Here is a 13,458-nt window from a genome sequence, read left to right as displayed (position 1 = left end):
AATAAATTAATTTTCCCCAAGCTGAGTCTGTTTTGCCCAAGACTGTAATTGGTCATCCCTGTCATTAACTCAACCCATGAGCTTTTTGTTTTATTTTCTTTCCCCTGTCCAGCCAAGAATGGCAGCAACAAAAGCAGGTGGGCACCAGGCATCCAGTCAGGGTCAATCCACCACAGCAGGAGACTGAAAAATCCTCGGATCTCCATAATGCTTTACTAGAGTATCATCACAGAATAATATACATGAAAACAGCATAGAAACTGAAAGAGTTTCCCCTCCAAAAATGCTTCACCACGTGTTCCTCTTTGATGACTATCATTATCACCGCGTGTCTCCCAGTCTTCTGCACAGTCTTTCAACCCACATCTATTCTGAATTAACTTCCCACACCAGCCGCTGCTTTTAGCTCACTTCAGAAATACAAAGTTCCACATCTAAAAAGCATCTCAGCAGTCCTAAACATGCTTCCAACTTTTTAGCTACTTTCTTTCAGTCTCTGCTCTACTTTACGTTTACATACTCTGCTAGAGCTCATAGAGACTCCAGGATTAAAGAAGAAAAGCTCTGAATGTTAGGGGGTAGATTTATTCATCACCAGTCAGTAAACTGTAGGTTGGATAATGTGTGATTTGCAAATAATTAAAATACAGATTTTGGTTATAATGAATCTGTAACTTAAATGAGTAAAGTTTCTTTAAGTCTTGGAATGTGATAAACTCATGAATAGGAATATTGCTATACTGTAAATCAAAGTGAATAGAAACAGAGAAATCACAACCAGTTGTTTTAAAGCAGCATCTCATGACAGCATGCAAAACAACTCAAGTGGTCCTTGCTTTTCTATCCCCATGATTACAAATCATGGAACTCACAGGTTTGGGTTACAAGGGACCTTAAAGATCATCTAGTTCCAACCCCCTGCCACTGAGACAGGGACACCCTCCACTAGACCACATTGCTCCAAGCCTCATCCAACCTGGCCTTTAACACTTCCAGGGTTGGAGCATCCACATCTTCTCTGAGCAACCTCTCAGAGAGCGGCAGTGCCTCACCACTCTCGCAGGGAAGAATTTCTTCCTTATATCTAATTAAACTTGGCCTCTGTCAGCTTAAAACTACTCCCCATTGTCCTGTCACTACATGCCTCCATAAAAAGTATCTCCAGCTCTCATGTGGCCTCCTTCAGGTACTGGAAGCTGCTCTAAGGTCTCTCCAGAGCCTTCTCTTCTCCAACTTTCACAAGCTGTCTTCATAGGAGAGGTGCTACAGCACTATGATCACCTTCTTCATGATCCTCCAATGGACCCACTCCATTCTTACATTGGGGACCCCAGAGCTGGATGCAGCACTGCAGGTGGGATCTCACAACAGCAGAACAGAGGGGCAGAATCCCGTCCCTCCTCCTGCTGCCCACACTGCTTTAGATGCAGCCCAGGATGCAGTTGGCTTTCTGGGATATGAGAGCACACTGCCAAAACACACCCAGGAGTGTTGCTTGTCAACCAGCACCTGCAAGTCCTTCTGCTCAGTGCTGCTTTTAATCCATCCTCCATCCAGCCTGTATTTGTGCTTGGGCTTGCCCTGATGCAGGTGCAGGGCAAGGGCAGGGACACTTGGCCTTTTTGAACTTCATGCGGTTCACATGGGCCCGTCAAGGGCCTGTCAAGCCTGTCTCAAGCCTGTCAAGGTTTCTCTGGATAACATCCCTTCCCTACAGTTCCCTACAGAATTTGATGTCACTGGCAAACTTGCTGAGGGTGCACTCCATGCCACATCACTGACAAAGCTGTTAAACAGCACCAGTCACCAATCCCTGAAGAATGCCACTTGTCATTTGTCTCCCCTTGGACATTAAGCTGTTGACCACAACCCTTTGAGTGTGAGCATCCAGACAATTTCCAATCTATTAAGTGGTCCACCCATCAAATCCATGTCTCCATTTTAGAAATGAGGATGTCATATGAGACAATGTCAAATGTCTTGCACAAATCCACGTGGATTATGTCTGTTGCTCTTCCTTTATCCACTACTGTTGTAATCCTGTTGTAGAAGGCCACCAAATTTGTCAGGTATGATTTGCCCTTAGTGAAACCATGTTAGCTGCCACCAGTCACCTCATTTTCCATGTGCCTTAGCATAGTTCCCAGGAGGATCTTCTCTGTGATCTTGCTGGGCACAGAGATAAGACTGACATGCCTGTAGTTCCCTGGATCTTCCTTTATTCCCTTTTTAGAAGTCTTCTCTGGCTCTGGCCATTTTTTGCTTCAAGTACTGCAATTAATGCACAGTTTTTCACCATGCTCCCTTTAGCCTAACAATAGCAGTCCAATTGCTCTTCTGTCTATTTTCCACTTCTCAAAGATTCACATGTAAGTCCAGATACTCAAATGCTCTCTGCAATGCCAGGCCCATGGTGCATACGGAGCAAGAGGGCAGGCTCTGGCTATGACATGAATTTCAATGCACACCAGGTCTGTTTAACCATTCTCTGTGTACACAGCGATATGGGTGTGCAAATTTGGAGATTATTTTTTAAGCCTTGTGCAATGTTGTGAAATGCAAGCAAAGACCGTGTTCGTACGCAACAAGTGTTTTCTTGGCCGCTTGGAATTTCAGTTACTGCTGCTCCTCATGACCATTTGAAACATCAGGCTGAATCCCCATCTCAACAAATGAGGGGAGGCATGTGCTCAGAGTAAGTGACACAAAATGTGTACGTGGAGATTTTTGTCTGGTGGCCCCTGAAACATGGCACTGCTGATTGTTCCTTGTTCCTCCCCTGATCGCACCTGATAATTTCTGCCTGCACCTTTCTAGAGGGTAAATGATCTTCTATTTTGTTCATGACTATCCAGTTGTAGATCCCTGTGGCTTTTAAAATTTATTCTCCTGAAGCCCTTGCTATTACTACTTATTAGTTCTTGTTTTTGTTTTTGTTTGATATAGAAGCATCAGTTCTCTCAAATCTGATTTCTGTAATTCCTCTATTTTTTTCTGGGTTCAGGGAGGGTTTTTTTAATCTTCTTTCCTTTTCACATTATTGGTCTCTCATGAAAGGCCTAATCTGAAGCATTTCATTCCTGTCTCAGTACTTCTTCTTGAAGTGGTCCTTGCTTTTCTATCACCATGACTACAGTTCTTTATGCTCTGGCCATTACCTGTTTTAGCTACTGTTATTCACTGACAGCTTCTCTTTCAGGTTTTTGTACTTCCTTTGAGCCTAACCAAAAATTGTCAATCTACCTTCTCCTCCCCTACACTTGAAGGACCCCATCTCATTTCTTATTCTTGCCATTGGCTCCCTGCCTTCTCACTCTCCAAAGGTTTTCCTTTGCCCCTTTGTTCCCTCTCTTGCTTCCTGAGTGCCTTCTGGTATTATCTTCCCTATATTATCTTCATAGCCTGCCTTTAATTTGGAAACTGAGTGAGTTGAAGTAATGCCAGTTTTACAGGGAGGACTCATGCACAGAACCCTTGACTCCTGAAGGTCACCTATGAGGTCCATGGCAGATTAGGAAAGAAACCACTCAGTGTTTCTGAGTGACATCCAGTCATTCAGCTCAGGAGTTCCCTTCTCCATTGAGACCTGCTGCCCTGGTGATTCTTCATCTCTGCAGGATCCATTTTTCCTTTGCCTTGTCTTTTTTCTTGATCACATTCAGAGTTTGACTCTATTTCTTGATCACATTTAGAGTTTGACTCTGAATTATTTGGGAACAACTTTAATATTTTTGTACTTGCAAAGCCGTTCACCTTTATAGTGCCACGTAAATGTTTTCCCCATCCTAATTATAGTAGCCAGTGGTTCAGACATGCTGTACTGTACTTGGGGAGGAAGCAGAGAGATTTCTGTGCATTGCACAGAGGAAATTGACAGACTGTGTTTGCTCACTAATTGAATGAAACATTTCACTGACTTCAGCCTGAGCAATATAAAACTGTCTTGAATAGCCTAAATGTGCCTCTGTTAAAAATTCAGATAAGATCTCCTGCCAGAACTGTGATGCTGCCTTGGTAACAGTGATGGTCAGGGTAAAGTGTTGGCTCCAAAGCATGGGAACAGAAAGCATGACCCTAACTGTTCCCTCATCTTCTGGAATTTAAGGGACAAATATTCTTAGAAAGCTCTTAGTATTTTAATGGAGGAAAAATCTTCATTGTTTTTCTGGATTTATTGGTGTAACAGGTTCAGAGACCCTTGGTCCTCTTTCCACTATATTAGCACAGCACTGACTGGAGGAATGACTGCTCCTGTCTTGAACTGGGAGCGTTCCCATGGGACCACAGTGTGTTAATCCCACGTAGCACCCAACTGTCTCTTTGACTGTCTTTTTCCCAGAAATATGCAACTCGGTTAAGTATGGATCAGCCTTGGTCCACATAATTTTACACCCAGTCTCAGCAGAACCAGAGTCAATGAGTGAATATCAAGTACATTTCTTCAGGTTGTACTTTAATAATTTACCATAAAGAGGAAAAGTGTCAAAATTATCTGTACTGACGTCAGATCTTCGGTCATTGCTTGTCTGTTCAGCTGCCCAGAGAGGCTGCAAAGCCTCCATAAGTGGGGATTTGCAAAATCTCACTGGACATGGTCCTGAGAAACCTGCTTTAGGTGGTGCTGCTTGAGTAGAGGTTTGCACTAGATCACATCAAGGAGTCCCTTCCAACCCCAGGTATTCTGTTACTCAGTGAGCTAAGCTCTTCCAGGTTTGTATCACCTACAATCCATTTGTTCCTTCCAGGCAGCAAAGAGAACTCCTGCACAGGATGCAAAACCCTTTGTCTGATTTCAGACAAAGGGTGGGGGAGGAGGACCCCTGTTCATCCTGTAAAGAAAGTTTAGCTGGAGAATTGTTCTTTTCCTAACCTTATTCTCCTTATTCACATATTTTATGAGTAACACTTGGGAGCCCAGAGTACAACAGGCTGAATTTATTCATAGTCTGAGCATTATGAAAGCACCCTCTGAGGCAGTTTCCTCTCATGCTGCCACACCATTGAAGGCAGCCCTGACCTTCGGGGACCACCCTCTTCAGGAATGGAGGGTTATTCAGCCTGCATCCTGTTTAAGAACCACACGCCCCTCCTGAATACCGGCTCACCGCTGGAGCACGGGCCTCGCCATCTGTTTCAGTGTTCCCACTGTGGAGCAGCACTCCTGATGTGACCAGTTGTGAGAATGTGACCCACTCTTCCTGGCGCTGGGTCAGAACTGAGCTCCCTCTGGGTGTGCACAGCTATAGCAAGACTGATCCCACAAACCTGCAGGTAGAGGTGTCAGCAACTTGGATGGCATCAGCAGGAAAACACTCCCTTGGAACATAGTCTTGCATATCGTTTAACCTTAGCTGAATACATGTAGGAAACAGTCATCTGGCTCCCTCAATTCTTATTCAAGATAAGCCCTTTGAAGTCCTTGTATTCTGCAGGCAGGGCCAGCTTGGCGTTTTTGCCAAGTCGGTGAAACATTTTGACATCAACTGCTTTCCTCTTCCCCAAAACAACAACTGGCTCTTGTTCTGCTTATTTTAATCCTGAAAAAAACCTCCATCGCATTTCCGTCTTGCTCTGCATTACTATGAGGGAACACCATTGCTGCCACAATTTCTCTCATGCATGAATACACAGACTCATTGCATACAAATCTCCCTTTTCTCAGTGTCCAGCCCCAAGTTTCTGCACTGGGTTTCACACTGATTCCAGCAAGAGGCTGGAGAAGGAGAGAGCAGGCTGCAGAGCAGAGAATAGATTGTGCTTGCCATTCTTCATGCTGCAGAGAGTCAAACTAGTAGTTTCTTACAGGAAATAAGGCAGTGAGGGATCTAGTTTAGGCTGGCTTCACTATGGCAGATACTTGTCTAGTCTTAAAAACTCCAGTGCAAAGATTCCTCACATTTCTTTTTTGGAAGCTTGGACCAGTGCTTCATGATGTGTTGGAGGCTCTGACTGGGGGCTACTCTTTGTCCAGATTTGCTAAATATTTTATTTTTCTGCCCAGAAAATTTGCCTGCACAGATGTTTGAGGATTGTCTGTACTGCAGCTTGGATAGGAAGGCTACACATGTGGGAAACCTGAGCATATCCCCAGGACCTGTGCTGACCTATTGTACAATCTGTACAGGAAACCAGACCAGGAAGGACTGATCCTATTCTGTGAATGGGATGTGGTTGCTTGGTGAATACACAGTACATTTGGTGTCCCAAAAGTGTGGGATTTGCTACATATAAGCAACAAATGTGATTACAGAATCCGAGAGCAGTACTGGATTCAGTGCATCGGCACCGCAGAGCATGACGGAAACATACTGAAACGTACTGAGAAACACACTGAAACTGGGATCCTGAAGACACACAACAACAATTGTGTGATGCTGGGATTATTAGACACCAACACTTCTGCAGTATCTTGGGTCTGCTTTGAGTTGCAGTTATCCTTTGTGGCCTGGCCCAGCCCTCTTAGGCCTCTACCTTCTCATTCTTCCCCAGTTATATACTTCCCCCCATATTAGGTTCAGTAAGTACCAAATATATTTTGGGAGGATATGCTGAACAGAAGCACAGCAGCCTTGTGCTGGCTGCAGGACATGACAGAGTCACACCCTAATCATCTGGAGGTGCTGCAGCCCCTGCGTGCACTGCAGTGAGGGGTGGCAGAGCACTGGGGTGAAGAACAGGGGGAAATCAAACGGTACTGGGCAGCAGTACTTCCCTTCTTGTCTTCCACCTCTCCTCACTGTCATGCTTTTATACTGACACAGCTGTTTGCATGATCTAGAAAAAGGGAAATTCCACACTAAATAATGTTGTGGGTTTTGCTTGGGTTGTTTTTACTTCAGCCAACAAGTAATTGTGCTGGTCTCATTGAAGCTGCCACTTGACTGTCTCCAAGCAGAAGAGTGCAGCAGGGCCAAAAGTCCCTTTGACCAGTGCTGTATAGAAGATCAGGAATGAGGTGACATAGTAGCAGTGCCTATCCAGCTTCTTCATTCCCCCTCTGCCATGTTCCCTTACTCTTGTCATCTCCTCCACTGACACTTGGGTGTATTGTGCAGTGCCACAGGTGGCTGCTTGGCTAACCAGCCCAGGCAACCAATCCAGCTGCAAAAGAATCCATTAGAATAAAACTAAACCAGACCATTTTCAGTGCCACCCCTTCCTCAGTGGGCTCCACTGCACAGGTGGAGAGGAGCAACGAGGGCATGGCTGGTTCACCCTATGCTTCTGCCTAAGAAGTCCCTCCATGACCCTCAGCCTTTGCTGAACATAGGCACTTTCCTCACACCTAGCTGCATTCTCATATTTTGTTCCTCAGCACAATCTTCCATTCTGAAGGGATTTTTCATGAAATTTCATGAAAATTCACATTGTTTTGTTAGCAAATAAACTCATGTTTGACACAACATCCACCATGTCTTCCAGATTGGCGGGGGTTTTCTTTCTCTGCTCTGGCTCTTTTCCTCCTTGTTTTATTTTTCCCTTCCACTACTCTCTTAATTTGTAACAGCAAGTCAGCGACTTGCTTTGGGCAAAACAATTTGTACACTAGATTTATTGTCTTCCTGCTTGGATGTCCATCTTGTAATGTCTTCCACATCCAAGCCCATCCAAGTTTCTTTCTCTCTTTTTTCCCCTGTACTTTGAGCTTAGTGTTTTGAAGGAAGTTGATCAAACTGAGCATTCTTGTGAATTTAAGCTTGGTTGCCAAGAATGTAAATGATTCATCCCCCTGTAAGGAAAAGTGCTGGCAATAAAACATTCCCCATTCCCCCTTTTTTACATGCAAAAGACTGTTACTGCTCAAAACAGCAGATCTTTTTACTTAGAACAAAGTGTTACCCTATTAATTGAACAACTAGAATTCTTAAAATACCTTTAAGCTCTATTCTTAGAAAGAAATATTGCCAGCAGAGGCCTTGAAAGTGATGAAATATAAATTACAAGCACTAGTAAAGCACAACAAAATGGCACCTTGCCTCATATCCTTCACATTGTTATCTTACCCTCAGCAGGACCAAATTCCAGCAGTTTTTCCTTTACACTTTGTGTCATGGATATTTTAAGAACGCTTCAGGGAAATAAAAAATATTTTCAGGGGAGAAATGTGTTATTTCCTTGCATGAGGACAGTGCAGGAGCTGGGTCAGCTATGCAGTGAGAGGAGTTTAACATCCCAGTTTGTTCCCAATGGCGGTGCTGGACAGACACCTTGGTTCAAACTCCCCAGAGACCTGCCATAGCCACATTCCCTGTGCAAGGACACCCTGCCTGTGCCATGCCTGTCTCATTCCTCTTCTGCTACAGCGCTACAGCGAGTGAAGGTTTTCACATGTTCATCAAAAATTGAGCCTGGTGTTCTGCACACTCCTCCCCCAGAAGACAGAGGACTTTGTTTACAATTTGGCAGAAAAAGAAAAGGTGGTTTGGGATTACATATGCATTGGTACAGTCAGGAAAGAAGGATTCATCTTTTCTGGAAGTCTTTTAAAAGCTATAACCTTAGCAAAAGACTCCATTGCTATTTGTCATAGTTTTGGCTTTGCTCCTGGCTGGGCCAGGAAATGGTGTGCACAAAGTATAATTCCCACGTTTCAGCAATGCCCCTGCAGCCTTGCTCCAACAGTGACACACAGGTAGGAACAATAACAGTTGCACCTGATGTTTTTCAATCTTGCCAAGGACCAGCTGCTTTCAGCTACCTTTCCCCATCTATTATCTCTGTCAGCTAGCCAGTGATGAAGCCACTCACAACGCTGGTGGCTGGAATCGTGGGATTGCTGTCCCAGCAAGAAGCCAAGACTCATTCAGGCAGCCTGAAGAAACTGTAAACTCCCCTGCAGTTCAGCTGTCAGAATGTGTACAGAGCTAATGGAGATGTATAGCTCACAGCACAGAAGACAGCAGGAGGAGGATGAACTTTGGAGCTTCCAGGAGCAGGTGCACAGCCCATTCTTGGTTACCTTCCACCACTAACACCACCAAAAATTACCAGCTTAAGACAAGAAGCTCAAAGAATGTGGGATAAAAAAGCATTCACCAAAATCCAGACATCCCTGAATGCAAATGCAGTAGGAACTTCTTCATGACTAACCAAATATGTCATCTACCATCTACACATAAAAAGAAAAACATCTAATGCCTCCACTGGCCAAATAATTTGGATCAGCTGGCCAGAGCTCAAATAACAGCTACAGCTATATTAGCACAAATACAAAAATCTTCCCACTTCATTTGCAGCCCGAGATGGACAGATGCTCACGAATCTCTCATTCTGACTGGTCTTAATGGTTTCTAATCAGAAATCAATTAATAACTTTGACAGTGTATTACTTCATCTTTGGCCATGGCTAAAATCCTTTCTGAATCTCATTCATGTGACTGTTTGAAGCATGTTTGAGCAGCAGCTCCATATTTTTTTGGGTGAAGCCAGACCCAAGTCTGAGAGAAGCAGCCAGATTGCTGTTAAAATGAACTTCATTTTAATATCTAGCCCATACAGCATAATCTGTATGCAATAATTTAGCAATAACTGTGACCTGTGTTCTTAATATTCCACTTTGAAATTTTCAAATCTGTATGCTTAGCAATTGCTCACCTCTAACAGGCAGGGGAATCTATCGATGTCTCTGGGAACAGAATTAGTGTACTTTTCATATTTGAGAGTTTAAATTCCTTTCATATAATGGGGCTTTCTTTTTCCAGTATTTGTATTTTTTGAATTTGAAAATTCCAAGATCTCTTTTTAAAGGTAACTCTGAGTTATTATCACTCTTTATTTTTAAGAACTCTGAACACCTGCATTAAATTGGTGTATCAGCTGGTAATTATTATGCCTTTACATTCCTTAAGCCCAAATAAAACAAAATCTTGCTTCACATTGAAGAAATCTAATCTAAGGGGTGTAGAAGTGTCATTTCTCCTGCTCTTCTATGCCCTGAAGTTTTATAGAAATTATTCTTAGATTTGTAACAGGCATAACAAAACATAAAGCTAACTGTAAGGAAGTGTTAACCCAAGATTTTTTGCCTATCCACTTTTTTTGAAATAGTTTATTTCCTCCCCCTTTCTTAATTTGCAAGAATTTTCCCTTTAGCAAGTCTGTGAGGCACTTATTTATTTTTTGAGTGCTGTGCTTTCTCACACAACTTGTGAACACAAGCAAAGAGTACTGCTCACAGCAATCTGAAATGCCACAGTCTGTCATGCTGTCACATAACTTGTCGCATTGTACAGCCCATCATTTGAAAGCACCAGGTTATGGACAGATGTCATCTTCTGACTCCAACTGAACCATGGCAAGAAGGATGCCTTTTAGGATTTTTGTAAACTCTTTACAAAAATCTCTTAGCCTTTGCTAAACTGTTTCATTGCAACAGCTCTATGGAGAGCTCATCATGACCAGCTCTGCCAAGAGAGCTGATAGGGAAGGAACAGTAAGAAATGTAAAAGCAGTGATTTCTTCTGCCAGCACCCTGGGCACTGTGTGCACTTCTTCCCATGCCCTTACAATCACTCATCCACAACCCCAGCTTCATTGCTGTGCAGCAAAACTTCCCACATTTGCAATTTCCCCAGTGCAAAATGGCATATAATACAGCTGATAATCATTGTTATGAGAGGTTACTCTTTCTTGGTCTAAGGAATAGATGTGCACAAATTTTCTCGGAACTTTTGAAGTTACTGTGTGTGGAAGCCGAAGCAATTCTGCCTTGCGTTGTGCCTACAGCACATTCTGTTTTACTGGCGCTATTCTGCCACTACCATTAGGATTATTTCAGTGTTTCCACTAAGTGCTGTGTCTCTGAGGAGCTTATGGTAACAAAGCTATCAGAATTCATTCTGGACTCAGTCAGCACATATTGTAAACTCCCAGTGATGGACAGTTCCTTTCTTTTAAAAATATTGTTAGAGTTGATATTGCATAGTATTCAGTAAGGAATTTGGTTTTATATTGAATTATTCAAAACATTGTGGATAATTTACCACAGCCAGAACATTTTCGTCATAAGTGGCCATTCAGAAAAAACAAAATAAAGCAAAAAGAGAAAGAGAATTGTTTTCTGACCTTCTTGTTGAGCCACAAAAGATATTTCTGCAGGGCAGCTGAGCTGTCTCAGGGTGCTGAGGCTTTGCTTTGTGCTTGTCAAGTCCGGTCATGTGGAACTACTTATTTTGGAGAAAGGTTTTGCTTGACTCTTTATGACAATGCTTCTGGAGGCAGGACACACATAATGGCTTGCACAACATCATCCTTTCTTAGGAAGGGTATACGCTGCTCTCATAAACCTTCCGTGGGGCTCTGTGAGCCCCAGAAGGAAGCCAGAAAAAACATGCTGCCTACTGGGGCTGCCCAGAGAGGATTTACTTTTCAACAGTTCCCTCATCATTGCAGAGTCAGTGCGAAATGCCACAGACACAGGAGGTTCTTTTTGTTAGGATCCATCATACTGGGGTGGAAAAGAGAGAGGGAAATACCTGTTCTCAGCATGTGGGATGCATCTTTATCCATTTACTATTTTCAATAGGAACAGCATGTGCCACAGATTGGAAACTTCTAGGAGTGTATGGCAAGATGAAGAGAAGCACAGCCAGGGAGCTGCGTATAAAATATATGTATGTTGGTACAGTTAGTTGGAATTTTCTTCTTCAGGAGAAAAAGCTTAAGTACTTTAATATGACTCTTCCATGGGAAGGGAAAATAGCAAATATTTGGGGAAAGATACTGAAATAACATCAACCTAATCTGTTAACACTTACTCATGGAAATGTTCCCACCAAACCATGAACAGGAATGTGTCTATTTGATGGAGACACTCACCCCCTTCTCAGACTTTTGTGTTGTGTTCAAGGATAGGATCACATTAATCCAGGAAGCAGGCAGGGAAGGGATTTGTCTGCACAAGAAATGTGGAAGACAATATTAAGAACATCTCTTCCAGCTGCTGATGTTGCAAGGGAACACACTGGCTTTGCCATGCAGGGCACTCGGAAGACAGTGCTGTTACCTCAGAGCAGCCAGCGCAGGGCCAGAGGGTCAGGCAGCCTCTGTGTCCCCAGGGAAAATCGATTCACTCAGTGGGCAGCAGCGGCATCTGCAACTGGGAAAAGCACCAGCAATGAAAGTAACCTTCACACTGGCTCGGTTTCTCACCGCTGCTTCCAGTACTGGAGCTGACCCAGTGTAGGCAAACCAGGAAACACAGCTCCCAAGGAGTGCAGGCAGGGACCCACGCTGCTGACCTAACTATCTGCAGTGAATTACAGGCTGACCAACTTCCAGTGTTGGTTGTCCTCTCTATAAAACATGTCTCATACACAATTTTTAAAATTTTCACCGATTGAAATGACAACCCATTTGTTCCTCCCTCACAGCGTATGAACGTTTTTGTACTGAGGTAATTTCAGACAAACAGTAGGGGGGAAATCAGGAATCTATGATAGAGTATTGCCCAAGTTATAAAAGCAGTTTATTACTCTATTGTGTGTCTAAAATTTCTGGAATATTGTAGCAGATGTATTTTATAGAGAAATGACAACACATTTTAATGAAATCCAGGTTTGGATTCTGGCAACATTTCTTCCTTAATTTTATATTTTGTAACCAAGTCTACAACTCCACCAGGAAAAATCAATAGAATATTTAGCACACCTCACCATCTCACCTTAACAGGCATTTGTTTAGAGAAGAAAATATCTCTATGTGACAGACCAGGAGTTACTTTTTCTTTCTTGAAACTGAAGTCTGTTTTCCTCTGCTGACAGCTACAAGCAGTCATTACAATTTTTTGCTGGATCTCTCTAGCATAAGCTGTACTCTATAGCTGATTTAGATTGTGAGCAGTTTTGCACTGGATCAGCCTGAAGCGGCTCTCCAGCTCCCTCCTTACACTGCTCAGGGATGCACATTCTGCATCCTTTATCACTGCCCACTATGGGGAGCAGCACCCTAGGGAAAACAAGATAGATCCCCACTGTTCCCAGCTCCTGTGTTCAGGCCTGTGGCAGAGCTCAGGAGCAGTGTGGACATCCTTCTAAATCCCTCACATGCCCAGGTGTCCAATATTAGTGTCAGCTGACTGCAGATAAATCGCGGAGTTTTTTTGGGTTTTTTTTAATACTACTGTTCAATCCAGTGTATTTGCTTTATGGGAAAATTTCTAACAGGAGTAAGCATATCTGACAAATTTTATTTCTTTCTCAAAAGTATGTGGACCCTGCAGGTTTCTGACAAACTGCTGTTGGTATCTAAAATGAACAGAAGGAACAGAAATGTGAGTGATAATTCTTATCTGACTAATATATTATTCCCTGAATATTTTTTCTGAAACTGAAAAAAAAAAAGATCCTGAGAATACTCTTTTAGGAAATACCTGATGTGGAATAGCAGAATGGCAGAATTATAACATTTGGCAACATCACAAACCACTTTCATCTTTAATCAAGGTCTTACACTGGCAGG

This window comes from Onychostruthus taczanowskii, unplaced genomic scaffold, assembly GCF_017590055.1.
Source record: "Onychostruthus taczanowskii isolate IOZ18803 unplaced genomic scaffold, ASM1759005v1 scaffold50, whole genome shotgun sequence".
NCBI lineage: Eukaryota > Metazoa > Chordata > Aves > Passeriformes > Passeridae > Onychostruthus > Onychostruthus taczanowskii.
The sequence above is the reverse complement of the archived record's forward strand: the minus strand, read 5'-3'. Positions refer to the sequence as shown.